The sequence below is a fragment of the Telopea speciosissima genome, chromosome 1 (genome assembly GCF_018873765.1).
Source record: "Telopea speciosissima isolate NSW1024214 ecotype Mountain lineage chromosome 1, Tspe_v1, whole genome shotgun sequence".
Lineage (NCBI taxonomy): Eukaryota > Viridiplantae > Streptophyta > Magnoliopsida > Proteales > Proteaceae > Telopea > Telopea speciosissima.
In genome coordinates this window covers 80,437,461-80,446,879 of record NC_057916.1, presented here as the reverse complement: position 1 = coordinate 80,446,879, position 9,419 = coordinate 80,437,461, and the positions used below count along the sequence as shown (strand labels likewise).

At 38.4% G+C, this 9,419-nt stretch overlaps 1 long non-coding RNA gene across 1 annotated transcript; it reads right to left on the bottom strand.

Annotated features, from left to right (window-relative positions):
• Positions 1–5,104: 5,104 nt before the first annotated feature.
• LOC122665064 lies at positions 5,105–8,982 on the bottom strand. Its single transcript, XR_006333425.1, has 3 exons — positions 8,972–8,982; positions 5,663–5,667; positions 5,105–5,181 (listed from the first exon to the last, which is right to left on the bottom strand). It is a non-coding gene; the product is annotated as an uncharacterized LOC122665064 (long non-coding RNA).
• Positions 8,983–9,419: the final 437 nt, after the last annotated feature.

The following is a 9,419-nucleotide window of genomic DNA, read 5'->3' as shown; positions in this document are numbered from 1 at the left end:
TTACAACCTAAGGTGCCCCTAATCATACTAATTAATTGATTTATTATAGTACCAAGTTCTACCTTTGATGCTCTTAAACCCCTTTTCCTCATTAGTTTTGGGTTGGGAAACCTTGAAAATTAAGGTTGGACCTTGAGGTTCCATTTGGAACCTAAGGAGTGACCTTGGTTCAATGTTGGACCTCATTAGTAAGGCCTTGCCTCTAAGTACAACCCTAAAACCCCTCTTTGCAACGTTATTGCTGAGTTTGGGTTTCATTACTCAAAACCCTATAATGTGACCTTTGGGAGTTCAATCCCTTGAGTTCTCTAGACCTAATGAATTTAATGATGTAATCAGGCCCTAGTGGGCCCTAGGACACCCTTCCCTTGTCCTTGGGACTTAAAGATCCAAGTGGGACAAATTGGGTTAAAGAACACCTTCAAAACTGTATCATGCCTTGATCGAAAGCAAGGGCGGATGCAAGGCCCTGCCTACAACCGTGCTTGCATCCGTGCTACCCTAAAGGCCTGCAGGCAATGTAATTTATGGGGTTTCCCCTAAGGGACTTTCCCCCACCCTTTCTAACACTCTTCTACACTATCCTAGGCTTTATTAATTGCATGAGGAGACGCACTTAGCGGACGTCGAACGACAAATCAAATCAACGGAACACGAACTATATTGTGAGTGGGGATTGGATCTTGTTTTATTTTGAGTGTTTCTATGATTAAATATTGTGCTTGATGCATTCATGTTATGTGATGTACTTCATGCATAAATACATGTTTACACTGTTTATCTATGAATGTGTTCATGTGTGTGATAACTGATGACTATGTGTTACAAATGTTGTTGAAATTGTATGAGACGATACTGTGGTTTGTTTAATGTCTTTCTTCATAAATTATATTTGGCCTGTCATGTGCCGTGTCGTGCTGGTACCTGGATACTAGATGGTATGGGACGTCGATGCATCCGGAATACCTCTCGATATGATAGTTTTATATAACATATTGCATATTGTAGACACCACATTTTGACACCTTGGAAGTGTGTCTAGGAAATGATGGTCAAGGACGTAACTCGTGTGGTGACTGAATGGTAAGAATTACCAAATTACCCCTACCCCACTTTTTGTAACCAAACTGTCCTAAATAGAGCCTAAACCCCTAACATAGCCGTATTTAACCATTTTAAGTTCACATTTGAAGTTTCACCCAAATCCAACATATTTTATGAAAATGACCGTTTTGTCCCTGGCACGGTTCTCGGTATCTGGACCACCCGATTTAGTCCGAAATACTTTGGATGACCTCATTTGGTCATATTAAGTTTTCACGTAAAGTTTCGGCCAAATTAGGTAACTTTTGTGAAAATGACCGTTTTGCCCCTGGTATGGTTCTTGGTATCCGAGCCACCCGATGTGACCTGAAATCATTTGGATAACTTTATTTGGTCATATTGTGCTTACACGTAAAATTTCATGTAATTTTGGTATCATTTGGACCTTGATCGGTGTGAAACACCATTAATGTGCTTTCTTCGATATCCGTGTCATTTTTAGGTAAAATCCGACCATATCTGTCACACGGATGAAAAGTACGGGTTAAGACCTTCGCGGAAATATGTGGCGCGTCAAAATTGGCCACACGGATTGGAATATATCAATATTTGAATGTGGGCCTTTAAAATAGAATCTTTGAGAAAGAGAGAAAAATAAAATTTAAAAAAAAAACATTTTGACCGACCTGAGTCAGACGGGACTGACCCGGCCCAGCTGGACTGTCGGCAGGGGACAAACCCCCACCATTTAGGCTGAGCCACACAAGGCCCATCACCCATGCCCACCTGCCCAGCAAGCCTAGGCACACGCATGCCCAGGCTGCACAGCAAGCCTAGGCATAGGCAAGCCTAGGCTGCTCAGCAAGCCTGGCCACACGCAAGCCAGCCCATCACTCACCTTATCCCCAACCATTAAGGCCCCAAGGGTCTTTGAGACCTTTCCTCGAACAGATTTCCTCCTATAAACAGGAGGCCATTTGGAGGGTCTAGGGACAGAGAAAATTAGTGAAAAATTACCGTCACGTAGTCCTTGATCCCCTCTTTCCATCCATGGTTTTCTTATCCATAGGTTATGCTCCATTACTGATATAAAATTCCGCAAATACCCCTTCTTCACCACTCTTGCCATTCAGAGCAACCACACTTGGAGCGGCTTTTGGAGGTTTCCGGCGATACTTACGGTAAAAAAAAGGTTACTCAAGCTGAGCCCAGGCACTTCCACGCTTCCAGGGTATTTTTCCATATTTTTTAATTATTTTTAAGTATTTGTTTTGATTTTCTTTACAACAAAGGTTGTTTTTCAGTTATAAAAATGTTAAAAATAATTCAAGAGTGATAAAAATATGAAATTTTCAGGGATGATGGTTGTCACCATGTTTGACATTTATTAATTTTCTCAAGCTCCAAATCATTTTTTTGTGACATTTTTGCCCCTGTAAAGGATTTTGGATTATGTAAAATCTGAACATGTGGGTGGGTATTTGGACAAAAGTGTTATGACCATGTTAAAGATCATGTTTTGATTAGTGGGAATGGGCTCTGGTTTGATCCAATTCGGATCTGTGATGGGGATTTTGTATTTTTCTTTACCCTTCTTTTTTTAGCATTTCAGAAAATATTAAAAATAATATAAATGCATAAAAATTCACAAAAAAATTATGGAATGCATATTTCATCATGCTTGATTTTATGGAATCATTATCCACTGACATGCATGTTTGATAGTTTTTATACATTTCCCACCTCATTTAGGGGTATAAATGTCGTTTTTCTAATTATAATGAAAAATTCTGGAAAAAAAGAAAAAAAATGTTTTTTATGCATGACATGCTGTTTTAGAATGGTTTAGGATGTTTTCATATGCATACGTGACCATCATGCTTGATAGATATGCATACAAAGTCATTTGCGCCCTCTAGGGGCATTTTGGTAATTTACCAAACGTGGGCCTAGGCTATCATTCTAGAAATATCATTTGGTGTGTTCAGTCATTTTAGGATGTTTAACATCACTTTCGATGCCTACAATGATTCTAAGTGTCTTTTGACACTTTTGCCATTTTTCCCTTAGGGGCATTTTGGTCATTTTGTGACCAAACCTTGCTTAGGACCCTGGAAAGGCTCCTGTTACTTTTGCCGCATGTTTTAACATTTAATAAACATGTTTTAAGCATAAGTCAGCATTTTCATGAATTATCATGCATTTTCTACATGTTTGCCATAACAGGGGTATTTTGGTAATTTTCACCACCCCACATTTTCTTGCCATTTCATGTGCTCTTGATGATCCAAATGCATGATGTTAATGTTATTTAATCATGTTTTGCTTATTTACAGTATTTCATGTCTTTGTACATATTTTGGCCCTTTAGTGGTATTTTCGTAATTTTGGCTATTTTGGCCTATGAGCTATTTTGCTTATCAATGATTGTCCTTTTCCATAATATAATTAAACTTGGTTTTTTTTTTTACAGTCAACCATGTTTTTGACCATAGAGTTAGGCTTTCTAATTTAGGTAAAATCCATTAATTAGCTTAATTAGGATGCATAATGTCCATAATCACCAAACTTAGGAGTAGTAATTAGGATTAAAACATTAATCTTAGAGTAAACTTCTAGTAGACCCCCTGAGGTTTGCAGACATGTCATGTAGCCCCTCTAAGAACTAAAATGTTACATACGGATCCAAAAAACGGATGGAACACTCGTCTCGTTAGAGTCCACAATTAAGTGATGATGTCATCCTTTTATATCCCAAAAATACCCTTATACATGTTTGATGAAAAAGTGAAAAGATGGAAATTACGTTTATATCCTTCTATCTTCTTCAACCTTAGAAAAGAATATGAACTCAAAGAAGACCGTTGCACCGAAGACCGTTGGAGGAGTTGCAGGCGATTTGATGAAGAGCTTCTCTATTTAAACACATCTGTCCATGTGAAATTTGGAGCTCCTCTATGTTAACATCATTTGCCCCATGTAAGGTCTGAAGCTCCCTATATGTAAATTTGCCCCATGTGAAATCTTCAGACCGTTGCAAAGCTCTGACTTCTCTCTCCGGTCACTGAAATTTCGGCGATAGAAGAGTCTTTAAGGTGAGTAAAGTAAATCCCTTAACCTCTATTCTTCCTACAACTTGATTTCTGTTGTTTATCTCTGCACATCAACCGTAAGAGAAGAGAATGGAACCCTAGCCTATAATTTTTCCCAACTGAGAAATAAAATTTCCTGGTTAATATTATCTTCTCATTCCAGATTTTTTGAATTTTTCCCACTTTGATTCCATCGACTAGAGTAATACCGGAATATATTCTTGACACTTTGATTTCTGTTGTTTATCTCTGCACATCAACCGTAAGAGAAGAGAATGGAACCCTAGCCTATAATTTTCCCCAATTGAGAAGGATAAAATTTCCTGGTTAATATTATCTTCTCATTCTAGATTTTTTGAATTTTTCCCACTTTGATTCCATCGACTAGAGTGAAACCGGAATATGTTCTTGACACTTTGAATTTTTTCCACTATTGCAGATAAGAATAGCCTCAGCTTCTAGTACAAACAGTACCTCAGGTTATATCAAATTTGAGAACAAGAAATGCTACTGTGGACGTAAAGCTATAGTGAAGATATCGGAATCGGAGAAAAATCCAGGAAGGCTATACTACAAATGTGAAGTGGATGGCTGTAATTTTTGGAAATGGGTGTACCCAAATGATGCTCCAACAAGGTCAACTCCCTTGATAGAGTCAGCAAGGAACAACCCTGTTGCTAACAACCCTGTGGTTGGTGGAAGTGAGAATGAACTGTTCCAGTTGAAGAGCACAGTGAACCAAATGCACAAGATGCTTGTTGTAATCATGTTTGTTGTTCAATTTATATTAGTGTTGTCTGTTATTAACTTTGTAGTGATGATTATAAAATAATAGATGGAAGTTTTATTACATTTTGTTTGATGTTCTATGGATTGGATTGTCAAAGATAATAGGTGGTAGATCCCCAGTAGGTACATCTGAATCCCTTCAAAGGTTTAAAAAACTAACAACTAAAACACCACCAAATAGGAGCCAAGCTTCACACCTCAAAACCACAATGGATTTGGCTTCTATGGGTCATGGCTCAGAGCAATTCTCACCCAACTCATGATCACTATCCTTCCAACTTCCCTGAGAAGACCACCACCACCACCACCACCAACCAACAGCTGCAGCAGTAGCAGCAGCAAGCAAGCAAGCTTAAAAACAGAAAAAAAAAAAAAAAAAAAACCCAACCAAGCAAGCTGCATAAGCAAGCAAGCAAGCTGAAACAGCAGCAGCAAGCAAGCAAGCTAAAAAAAAAAAAAAAAAACCAGCCAAGCAAGGGAGCGGAGCTACAGAAGAAGCAAGAAGAAGCAAGCAAGCAGCAAGCAGCCAAGCAAGCAAGCGAGCAACAAGAAGAAGCCGGCAGAGCAATATCCCTGTTGAAAATAACTGAAAAATAAAACCATAGTAATATGCATTCAATCCCATAGGAACGCTTGATTTAACATCATCTATCACACCCAAGTGTTAATACAAATTCTAAAAAAACATCCACTTCAAAGTACCACAACCAATCCAAAGTACATATTACAAACACAACATCCACTTCAAAGTCATAATACAAACAACCCCAATAAAATTCACTACAGCACAACACTAAACTAAATAAAAGAAAGTCTCAGTTCTTCTTCTTTGCTGCCTTTCTATTTTCTCTAATCTTTGCTGCAGCTGCATCCATCTTGGCTCGTGTCTTTGCTTGGCTACTCTTCACAGTGGTAGCTGAAGAAGACTGTGACCTGGTCACTCTCTGAGAGTTGCTGATATCACCCTGGCTCATATTATCATGAGTTCTCTACATAAGCAATAAATATATATGGTTAGTTAAACATGCAAATACAGGTGTGACATGTATATATTGAAGCATAAATAGTTATAGTTATACCTTCACACCAACAATCCGACTAGTAGATGCCCTGCTAACCTTTATTGGAGGTCCCTTACATTTTCTCTTATTATGGCCTACCATGTTGCATCTGCTACATCTGAGGCTTGTTGATCTTTGACTGGATTCCCCAGTAGGTGCTTCATCAGGATCTTTTCTCCTACTTTTTGTTGGTCTACCTTGAATCCTCCTCAGCCTTGGAGGCTGAACCACACCAACAGGACCATCTTTTCTCAAATCAGTCAAATCGTCTAGAGGATGGATCATCTCCCTATATGCTTCCATGTATTTCTCCACAGTGTATTATGCATCACAGTAGTCTTCAATTCGACACCTCCTCATTGCAATTGCTGATGCAGCATGCTTGCAAGGTAGCCCAGTGACATCCCAAACTTTACAAGTACATGACCATTGTCTCAATTTCACCATACACCTTCTTCCAGTAAGTTCAATTACCTCAAATTCATCATTAGCACCACCATGACTAATGTAGTCCTTTGATGCTTCCTGGATTTTGATTATTTTCTTCCTCACCATTGGTGTAAGTGTACCCTGGAAACTTTGACCCTTTTGAAACTTGTGATACATTCTATCCATGATTTTCAATCTAAGGGTATCAATCAAGGTGAGAATGGGTTTTGTCCTGATGGTGGATACCCATTGGTTAAATGACTTTAACATGTTGTTGGTAATATGATCGCTCTTCGCTCCAGTATCAAAAGTATGTCTAGCCCACATGCTTTTGGGATCTTTCATCAACCACTCATATGCTATATTATCCATGGTTCTGATGTCATTCATTGCACTTTCAAATTGATTCATAGTACATACTGAAGATGTAGTCCAAAAGTGTTTCCTAAATGCATCACCTGGATATTTTTTCTTGAAATTCTGATAGAGATAGCGACTACAACACCTAATGTAGGCATTAGGGAAGACTGAAGCAATAGCATCTCCTAGACCCTACAAACATAAACATGCATTTTATATATCAGTTACATACTCTATTATTATACATTATTAACCAATTGACATGATTTAATAAGAAATTATAGTATACACACCTTTTGTTTATCTGACATGAAAGTCAACATCCTATTAGCATCATCCGGGTCTATGATATCATGTAACAAATTCAAAAAAAACAGCCAACTTTCTTTGCACTCAACCTCCACTACAGCATATGCAATAGGGAACAACCCTTTGTTCCCATCCACTGATATAGCAGACAGTAACACTCCACCATAACTGCCCTTGAGGTGGCATCCATCAAGACCTATAAATGGTCTGCACCCCTTCAGGAAACCCCTTGCACATGCTCTGAAACAAATAAAAACTCTCAAAAACACAGGATTGACTGTGTCCAACTCATGCTCTTGTCTACTCTCATACTCTATTATGAATTTACTCCCAGGGTTTTTCTCCAGAACCAATCCACCATATGCAGGTAACCGAGCATAGGATTTTGCATAGCTACCTTCATTGATTTCTTGAGCAATCCTACGTGCCCTGTACAGCCGTTGGTAAGGAAGTTGAATATGATATTTCTGAAGCAGAAACTCATTAATGGCACTGGGCTTCATTTCATGATCAGCCTTGATAAGAGGAGAAATTTTTTTTCCAACCCAACAAATTGTAGCATGCTTAATTGACTGTTTCCTTTCACAGATGTGCTTACTTTCATAAGACTTTATCTTGTATGTCACACCATCAACAATGGGTGATGCATGGATTCTCCAAATACAACCCTCTGCTGCACATTCTACAGTCACTCTAGTTCTCTCATTTCTCTTGAATTGCATTTGAAACCCCTCTTGCACCACAAAATCTTGGAGGGCAGCTCTGAACTTGGTCACATTATCAAATACCTGACCTAACTGCAATTTCACTTTTCCTTCACCCTCATCTTCATTTACATCTATATTGGAAAACTGCCCATAAAATTCTTCAGAATCATACCCATCTAAATCATCATCACTCAAATCTTCTTCTATTTCATATTCTACATCATCTTCATCACTTGAACCATCTTCTTGTTCACTTTCTTCTTCCCATTCATTGTCACTATTCTGTGCCCATTCATCATCAGTACCATCACTCTGGCTATCAACATCAACATCTTTAGTCAAACCCATTCTGGTACATGGTACTTTCTCAGCAACCTGATCACTATCCTTCAACCCCATGGGAGTTGCATCAGTTCTGTTAGGACTCCGTGTATATCCAATGGCAACACTACTAGCCCTTGAATTATCATTACTAGTAGGCTGAGCATTTGCAGTAGCAGCAGCAGTCCCATTACCACTACAAGTGGCACTAGTAGTAGCCCTACATACAATTGGACCCCTTCTCACTGGTTGTTTTTCCCTTCTAGCTGACCAAGGTTGTTCTCTATAAACAATGTGATTGGGATGCCCATTGATTGTATACACTCCTTCAGTTTCAGACAGCCTATGTTGCACATCATAAACAAAAAATCTAACTGGATTCACCCCAAATTCATCATATATGTTATAGACCTCTGCATCATTTGTTAACAATTTTTCATCATTATTCGGGAGTATGGCTTTCACCTTAAAGGTCACATCATGTCCTGTGGGGACATGTTTGATTACTCCATTATATATGTCCGAGATCATGTCCAAGTAGCCATATGTATCCTTGTCAACAAATTTTGTTTCCTTCACCATATACCAATTGTACTCAACTTCATGTAACACAGACATTGCTGTACAATTGACAAAGTGAGCCCAAATATGTCTCCTACAATTCTGCAAAGCACAAACCATATATAACTAGATAATTTATAACTTTTAATCTAAGCTTACAACATCTCTTATTCTAATTTTCAAGCTTTTCTTTAAAATTTAGCCTTTTCATGCTTTTATCCATTGCCTTGGTCATTTTCTAATGGCAGTAAATATAATAAGAAGCCAACTGGTAAAAGAATCAAGTACTGATAATCACCCAATGATGCTAATTATTTTTTCAAGGATCCCCATAAGCCTACTTTCACACTTTGCAATACTAGGGCAGCAACTGCAATTGGTTGAAAGGGTTGAAAGATCAAATGTTTCCACACTACAAATTGCTTTTTTTAAGTCTGAAATTTATTATGTGCCTCTGTGGTCTGGATCAGGGTTTGTAATTAGAACCAATGTGCTCTGTGGTCTGTGTCTAATTAGAACCTAGGTGTAGGCATTGCTGCTTTTGGGGTTATAGATGAGGGCTGAGATGATCCAAATTAGACGTGCTGAGTTGAGCCATTTCAGAAGGGATAAGGTCCAAGGGTCATTTAGCAATCCTAAATGCTGAAAATTGGCCCAAAATTTACTTCCTTTTGGATTGAAAGCATCAAACTAGTGTCACTTAACTGTAAAATCATAATAGAACAGCATACTGAGACAGAGAAATG